Source organism: Podarcis raffonei, chromosome 13 (genome assembly GCF_027172205.1).
Source record: "Podarcis raffonei isolate rPodRaf1 chromosome 13, rPodRaf1.pri, whole genome shotgun sequence".
NCBI lineage: Eukaryota > Metazoa > Chordata > Lepidosauria > Squamata > Lacertidae > Podarcis > Podarcis raffonei.
The window spans coordinates 16,882,236-16,891,472 of record NC_070614.1 but is presented as its reverse complement, the minus strand read 5'-3'; the positions used below and the strand labels follow the sequence as shown (position 1 = coordinate 16,891,472).

The 9,237-nt window shown below is 44.1% G+C and overlaps 1 pseudogene; it reads right to left on the bottom strand.

Annotated features, from left to right (window-relative positions):
* Positions 1-969: 969 nt before the first annotated feature.
* On the bottom strand, positions 970-7,370 carry LOC128400759 (vomeronasal type-2 receptor 26-like; annotated as a pseudogene).
* Positions 7,371-9,237: the final 1,867 nt, after the last annotated feature.

Sequence of the window (9,237 nt, the reverse complement as noted above, 5' to 3'; positions counted from 1 at the left end):
ACAAAGGGTATTGTGAGCTCGGCCCTGACTCTCGGATTCCAAGGATGCAGCACTAGACTTCAGAACACAGGCCTGTAAGGGAGGCAAAATTTTAAAAAAAACTTGTGATAGGGAATTTCTGTCCTGGCTCTTCTGCAGGTACTCCTTCATACACACAGAGAGCTGCATGTACAATTCTGAGCTCAGAATATGTATATGTGAAATCTCTCACTCTTTCTGGGAAGATGGGTATTTTCCTCATTTTCATTTTCTCCTCATAGCATAGGGATACTATCTCTTGATGCCACAGATGTGCCAAAGGGTTCTGTCCTGAGCCTGTTGTTGTCATACCAGACCAATCTCATTCTTTTTCTTTTTTATGGCATTACAAGTGTGGTGGATCAGGAGAATGCTGTGGTCATAGTCTATTTAGAGTTTGGTCAGACTTTTCTCAAAGTCCACCATGATATTTTCATGAGGTAAAATGTGTGCTGAACATGTGCAGAAGAGGGCGACCAGGAAAATGATGGGTGGGAAACCAAGCCTTATGAGCAACGGTTGAGGGAGCTGGGTATGTTTAGCCTGGAAAAAGGAGACTGAGAGGAGATATGATACCCATCTTCAAATATCTCAAGGGCTGTCACATGGAAGATGCAGCAAGCTTTTCTCCTGCTACAGAGAGTAGGACCCAAACCAATGGATTCAAGTTACAAGAAAGGATGGAGGTGGAGTTTCTGGGCATCTCCACACTTTCTTCTGTGCAATTGGTGGTTTTTTGTGTCCACAAGAGTTCCTCAGTTTTCCAATTGTGCCCTTGGGCTCCCAAAGGTGGGGACCACATCTCAGGGTGGGGTAGAACCATCTGATTTTTTTTTTAATGCACATAGCAAGTTCAATAAACAAATAAAATGAAATTATATCAAGGAGTCAGCAGCAAAATCATTATCCATGTTCTGGGGTAACAGAAAAGAGTGACAACAGGGTACTTTGCTATTTCTTCTTTATTAACTGCTGTTTGTCATTCAGGTCAGGCCTCAATATGATAATGTAGCATTTGGGGAAAAAGATGGAACCCAGTAAACCAGCACTGGAGACCAAGATGGAGAAGATCTCCACAGCCACCATGTGTTTTCCCTTGGAGCTCAGGTAGACTGGAACAAAGGAGATCCAAACACTACAAAACAACAACATGCTGAAGGTGATGAATTTGGCCTCATTAAAGCTGTCAGGCAGTTTCCTGGCTAAAAATGCTACAACAAAACTGACAATGGCCAGGAGGCCCATGTAGCCCAGGACACAGTAAAACATGGCAGCTGACCCTTCATTACATTCCAGAATAATTTCTCCCGTCACAGAGTGCTTGTCAAAATGGGGAAATGGGGGAGAGGTTTCCAGCCACACAGTGCAAATACCAGCTTGGATAATAGTACAAGTCAACACAATGGCGCTTGCCAGTCTTTTCCCCACCCATTTCCTCATTCTGGATCCTGGTTTGGTGGCCATGAATGCCAGAACAACGGTAATGGTTTTGGCCAACACACAAGAAACAGTCACTGTGAAAACAAGTCCAAAAGCCATTTGTCGGACAAGGCAGGTCACTCTGTCTGGTCGGCTGAGGAAGATGAGGGGACAGAGAAAACAGAGAAGGAGAGACAGGAGGAGAACGTAGGTGAGGTCCCGATTATTGGCCCTGACAATTGGTGTGTCCTGATGCTTCATAAAGATGGCGAGGGACAATATGGTGAGGAAAGAGGAGAATACGGAGCCAAAAGCTAAGCTCATCCCAAGCGGTTCTTCCAAAGTCAAGAAGCTGATGGACTTTGGAATGCATTGTGTTCGGTTCCTGTTTGGATAGTAATCTTCTGAGCATCCGACACAGTCATTCATGTCTGAAAAGAAGAAAGGATTCCCTTCAAGGGTGCAACTTGAGAGTAGGTATGCATCCTCCTGGCAGTATGGGACTTACCAGTTGGATGTGGAAGAGACAATCCTTTTCAGACACAGGAGTGACTAGCATGGGGAGAAAGGGCTTTGGACGCCCCTCCCACAGACAATGATCTCACAGTCGCTTGCCGGGACAGTAAGGAGGTGGGTCTGGACAGCAGGAGTCCTGTCCTCTGCAGGTGCACTGCTGTAACTCATCTCCATCACCACCCAGGTAATCCAGTGATAGAAAACCTCTGGCCAGGGGGCCATTTTAGCAAGTTACACCTACCGGCCCTGTATCTGATGTCATCTCTAATGTTAGGTGTAGGGCAGGTAACAGTGTGCTTTCTAAACCCCAACCATCATCTGATCATTCGGGCTTGCAAAGCACCTCTTTGAAAATGCTGGGCCTCGTTGCTGGGCCATCAGCTGGTTGCAATGAAGAGCTCCAAGTCTGTGAACTTCAATCACCATGGAAGTCAGAACTCCATCATTAGCAGCAACTGTGACACCTTTCACTCTGCCACAGACCCTTCACAGGAATTCTAATATGGCACATATCTGAAAGCTACCTAATGTCTCCTACCTTTCTGGTATGAAATCTTGCCTTCTGAACACGGAGCACAGTCATAGCAGCAGAATTTCTCCCCTTCCTTCTTTTTTCTCCTAGTACCAGAAGGGCAATTTTTGTTGCATTGAGAGAGGGGTGGCACCTGTGAATTTTAATTAACCATAAGAAAATATTTAGCACAGGGGGAATAATGGACATTTGGAGAATCTGAACTCCATTTTCTGGGCTGCAAGGGATCAAGTGGATGGGAGAAATGGCCTGCTGAATATTAAGAGAATTTTGAAAGCAATGAGCTGTCAACAGCCATTAATGGCATCGAATGAGATAGAAGATGTTTTTGTGGCTCTGAAAGTGAAGTAATGGCCATTTTGATGTGTTTTTTAAAAAATAAAAATCAAAAGGAGGGAGGGAGGGATGGAGGGAGGGAGGGAGGCAGGGAGTCCAACTGTAGAGTAATATTATTATTTGGAAAAATACATTTCTTATAAAACTCAAAAGGATTTAAAGTAGAGTTGAAAAGGTGTTTTGACATTCTAAGTGATTTAAATAAGCAGCTACCACATACACTGTCAGGTTCCTTCAGTTTTTCCACCTGAAAAAACACAGATGTTGGGGACTGAAAACCCCAGACTAAATACACTGGGCCAAGAGACAATTGTCACACAAGTTAAGGTAAAGGGACCCCTGACCGTTAGGTCCAGTCACGGATGACTCTGGGGTAGCGGCGCTCATCTCGCTTTATTGGCAGAGGGAGCCGGCGTACAACTTCTGGGTCATGTGGCCAGCATGACTAAGCCGCTTCTGGCAAACCAGAGCAGCGCATGGAAACGCTGTTTACCTTCCCGCTGGAGTGGTACCTATTTTTCTACTTGCACTTTGACATTCTTTTGAACTGCTAGGTTGGCAGGAGCAGAGACCGAGCAATGGGAGCTCACCCTGTCACTGGGATTCGAACCGCCAACCTTCTGATCGGCCAGCCCTAGGCTCTGTGGTTTAGACCACAGCGCCACGCACATTCCACAACTTAAGCAGCCTCAAAAACAAGGATAGTGCTGGACTCTGCCAGACTTCTGCTACTATATCTTGAGAATTACTAGCCTCCAAACAAGCATTCTCTGCAGAATTCTGCCTCGTCTGTCTCCAGGGTCAGCTCCCTTTTCTTTCTCCCCAAAGAAGTTGGTTGGAGGTTAGGCTTAGGTCACACTCTGCTGGCCTAGAAATCTTTAAAGAATGTGCTAGACAGGGGAGTGGAAGACCAGGGTTCAAATGAAACTCATTGGGTGACCTTGGGCCAGTCACTGCTGCTCTCAGTCTACACTACCTTACAGGGCTGTTGGTTGTTAGGATAAGATGGGAAGTAAGCAAAGGAAAGGTGGAATAAAAATGCAATAAACAAACAAGTGTATAATAATGAACTATGTCCTGGCCTGCTTCAAGGCATCAGAGCCTGAAAACATTCATAGAGGTTTTCATAAACAACAAGTGAGAAAAAATACAGGATCCATGTCTCAGGTAGGCTTCCAAGATGCAAGCATCACATTTAGGACACACTGGAGTTGCAATTTCCTGAAATCATGCCCCACCTGGTCAAAACTCCTGTGCCACACCATTTTGTCTTCATTGATGGAAAACTCTTTTCCTGGGGGAGCATCCAAATTCATCCATCCAACCTTCATTCTGATGAAGGAGTTATTTGGGAAAGTGACCAAGTTGGTAATATCGAACCCAGCTTCTAATTCCCTCTTCTCACTAAAAGACACTTCTTCTCCCGCACTGTTGTTAAATGAGACACTCCTAAGAAATGGGTGGAGCTGCATCGAGATGGCAGGAAGAGGACAATTGTTTAAAACTCAAACGTATCTTATGTTCAGCATCACCTTTTAATGTGCCATTGCCTCTTCCAAGGCAGTAGACAAGATTTCATATAATCACAAAATAATAACAATAGCAATAATAACAGTAAATTTTGATCTCTCTTTCCTCTGTAGATTCCTCCGTATAGGACTAAGGCACACTGTATATGTATTTCAAAACTTAAACAGGACTTGCAAAATCATCATGCAAACATCCATGAAGTTCAATGCAGAAAGGGTATAAATGAAAGAACAGGAAAATGGGGAGAGGGTAAGACTAAGGGAGCAAAAAAGATGTTCCTGTTAAGACTCTAGTTGAGATACAAATTGCCATTGACAATATCACACCTAGCTGTTTTGAAGAGCTGAAGCTCAGGTGAGTGGGTTGTATCCGGTTTTCTCAGAAATGATCAGAAATGATAAATATTACTATAAAAAGATGGTTTGTTGTCCAAAATGAATGTCACTGTGTATTTCTGATGATACCATTGTAAATATGTTGCCAAAAAAATTGGCAAGATTAAAGTGGCAGCATTCATAGTAATTGCAACTCAATAGAACACAGCCCAAAAATCTGATGCTGGACACTTTGTACCACTCACTCTGGAATATAGCTATAACAAAGATAATCACAAATAATTTGAGATTTTGACAAGGACTAGACACGTTTCATATGATTTGGCATATACAGCAGAACCAACGTTTTCAAAACAACCCCCTCGCCCAAAACCTGGCAAATCTGGAACTATGCTTGGTGACCTGATACAATTGGACTTAATTTGGACTTTAAAGTCTTTATTTAACTCACGTGCAACTACACATCCTACCTGCCTATTTTTCAGTTTGGGTATTCTTCTTTCAATTTTTGTCTGTTATTAAAATTGCATTATCTTTGCTTTATCAACAATATAAAATGAAATAATTATTAAAAGATATACCCCCCAAAAAGAGCCATTACCTGCCAAGGCTGCAATTTCTGAAGCTGCGGTCTCCATCTTCTCACAATTCCTCTGTCTTTTGCCCTGGATCTGTACATGGCATCATGTAGGGCATGTGCCACAACATAGACAGCATTGTAGATGCTGTAGCTGTGGCCAGTCATGCTCATCCTCAAAGCCAGACGAGGGAAGGCTGTCCAGCTTCTCCAGTCCAGTGCAGGGTTCACTGAACTCAGTACTGGATTTTGAAAAGAAACAATAGAATGTCTGGAGCCAGAACTGCTGAAGAAAACCATCTTCACCTGCCATGAAAGGATTGAGGGAGTCAAGAAGGGTCTTGAATCCTTGCACCTCATTTGAGTGTACTGTGAAGCAGATGGAGCCATGAAATGGTTGCATACTCTGGCTCATTTGAAAGGCCAGTGCTGAGAAATCCAGTTGAGCAGTCATAATCCATACCTTCTCCATAGATGTCACGTTTTCTGCACCCCCTGCCGCTAGCCATAGTTGCAAAAAACCCATGGACTTGGCTTCTCCATAGACAATGACAGCATTGGCTTTGCTTTCCGCAATAGCAAGATAGGCTTGGAGCCACTGGGAGATCCTGTCATAATACTCTTCAAAATATGTGCCTTTTGAAATTCTCTCTGAAAAGGCCAAGCAAATGCCTCTCTGGAAAAGCAGAGTTTGCAGGATTTCCATAAATTTCTCTCCACTCTCACTATCCGCAGCGAGCAACCCAACCCACGTCCATCCAAACTGCAGAAGTAATTCAACAATCCCTGTGTACTGATGGGCTTCATTGGGCACCATCCGGTAGAAGGGAGTGGATTGGCTTTGAGCAGCATCCTCTGGCGCAAAGGAGCCATAAGTGAGCTAGAAGGAAACGGATACTTAATTCCCATTAATGCAGTAGAAACATTGATTATGTGTGGATAGCAATGATGAAACCATTGTGCTTTGGACGCACTGTCTTAGTAAGCCCGTCAGGGAATGGGCAGATGAGGAGGAGTGGTACCCCAATAACATTCCAGAGAGAAGGAAGGGGGGAGAGTATGGTATGGTGGTTTGAGATGGGTCACACCCGAGAAGGAAAAATGACCTGGGAAACAATAGGTGATGAAAAACAGGAGCAAGGTAGCAGTCAGATGCATTAGAAACAATACAGTAGCAAAGTGACATTCTCTCTCAAGAGAGTTTGTCAGAGCCCCCTCCTTCCACAAGGATCAGACATGCTCTGCAGAACCCAAAAGAGAATTGTCCTGAGCAGCCACCATAGGCAGCAGGAGGCGTCTGGTTTCTAGGCAGAAATTGTCAGGGGTTGGAGTGATACTCTGAGCAACATTAGCTCAAGGGTGAGAGCATACTTTCGTGTCTTCCTGTGAATTAAAATGAATCCATTGAAAAGCTCTCTCTGATTTCACTAGGTAGATAACCAGTGAGCTGTTGACGGCACCCCTGACAGCCCCAAATTGTCCAGGTCAAATTAATTAAGGTAATGTACAAGGGACTGATGAGCAGCCTCCGTAATTCATCCTGGTTGGAGTCTACCTGAGGCCGGCAGACCAAGCTGTTCGCATACATAGAATAGGTGTGTACAACTGTATACGCAAACTGCTCCATTCATACCCCCTGAAGAATATACACACGTTGGGAAATGGATGAAGACGGATGAAAGCTTTTATTGAATACAATCTGAAATTGTCAAGAGGGCTATTATGGAATTGAAAACTTTTCTCAACAGGACAGAGGAAAGAAGAATGAGGGGAAATCACCATGTTTGACTCTTACCTGGGGAATCTTGTAGACACCTAAGATGGCTGCCATGTGGAGGGAAACCTCAAAGTCAAGTCCCCCAATGACGGCCATCAGATATTTCTGTTTGTCACACTGGTAGTTGGGTACAAATCTATAGTGTGTAGAGAGCAGCTCCAAAGTGGCCCAGTAGGTCATCCTTTCACTGAAGTAACTATCAAAGATGTGGAATCCTAATGTGACATTAGGTAATAGATTGGAATTCTTGTTGATTTCCTTGACAGCAAACACCAAGGCCAGAATTTGCTGATAGTATTTTGGTACAACACTGCAATGAGAGTTGGACATCAAAGCGTTTTGTTGTGTACCATTTTTTGTGAATCTGTTTAAGGAAACTTAGGTTCCCTGCCTTTCTGTGCTAGGGAGCAACAAGGCAGCTTACAGGCAGATTTAATTAAACCAATAAAGAATTTGGTTTAAACACGGACACCGAAAACTGCATCACACTGTTCACTCAAGTGAAGCTTGAATTCCACTAAGATGGCGAGATCCTAGTAAGCCAGGTGTCCTTCAAGTTATATTTGTGAAGTTGGTGCTTCCTGCCTAAGTGCAGTACCTTACATTTGTCCCTATTCAAATTCATTTGTTAACCCAATCCTCCAATCTGTTAAAGAAATCTTGAACCCTGAGGCAATGCCTACTCGCCTTCTAGGTCATATTTGTCATCCTGTATTAAAAGCTCCAATTCATCTTGCTTGTTTCCCATACCCTGTGCCTTTCAGTAGAGACAACTGAAACTAGGAGTCATTCCCTCCAGCTGCTTCCTTCTTGTAGGTTGTTGCCCTTTTGCAGGTTTCTGGAGCCCCACCGCAGTTTCCCATGCATCAATGAAGCTATTGCCCCCAATACCAGGCAACCTTCTGTTGCCTGTAACGTTTTGACAATTGCTCTGTGTACTTTTTCTTTGAAGATTCTGTAAAACCCAATGGTAGAGCATCTGCTTAGCATACAGGTGGGGCTGGGGCAGACCCCTTTCTGAAATCCTGGAGAACCACTGCCACTCTGTGTAGACAGGTCTGAGCTAAGTAGACCAATGGTTCCTACTGGCCATTCACCCATTTCCTGTTGACATCAGAATGCTGGGCTCCCTAGACTATGACACCCATGTGACTGGTCGTGGGCATGGCTCCTCCACTCCGTTAAGCACTGCTCTGGAAAATGAGGTGGGGGATCTTGGGGGTGAGAGAGAAACACACCACCCAGAATACAATCTCCTATCTCACTGGCAGACTGCTCTTTCTTTGCTTCAAAGCTGGATCCTAGATAATCCACCTCGTTCCTATAAGCTTGACTAGAAAATTCAGGTGGTGGGGAGGGTTAAGTCTAAGACTGATCCTATATACGGGGGGGGGGGATATTTTGCATCCATCCCTATAAGTAATAAATCCCCATAGAGAAAATAAATAGGATGTATTTATGAGCCCACATGGTGACTTAGGAATTAATATGACATGGAAACTGAAAATTTGAAATACTTACAATGGATTAAGAATCTGATGGATGGATGGCCATTGTTTGAAGGTTTCATGGTCAACAGAGGACAGGATGTGAGAAGCAAGGGCACCAATGATAAGGTCACCTGGCTGATAGTACTTGTGTGGGATATGGAGGTGACTGATGCTCCGATTGACATTTGACAGATTCACCATTTGAGGCAGCGAGAAGATTAACAGCATCAACACTGCCATACTAGGAACAATACACTTTCCTAGACAGAGATTTCCCTGTTTACAGCTAATCAGCATTGGCATTAGAAACAGCCTCAGTACACCAGCTTGCCTTCAATGGCACTCTCCGAATGCACCAGCTAAATTCCCAAGACCTAGGATCCAACTCCAGCGGAAAGCTCACTAAACTTAGTATTTGCTGGGGATGGCAGAGAGGATTTAATTCTTTTTAGACTGGATTCCTGGAAGTCTATGGAGGTCTAATCAGAAGCAGATTATTACCATGTAAGTGATAATAACAGGGGAGAGAGTAATGATCCCTTTGCCTCAGCTGGTCCATTGGAAGTAGCAGAGACAATGATCCACACAGAATAATCCCTCAGCAGCCTCCTTCAAGTGTTTTCAAGGCATTGTAATGAGGGGGAGCAGGAATAAGCCTGTTGCCTCTTCCCCTCTATTGCACCCCTGCCGCGAGTTTCATCACCTAC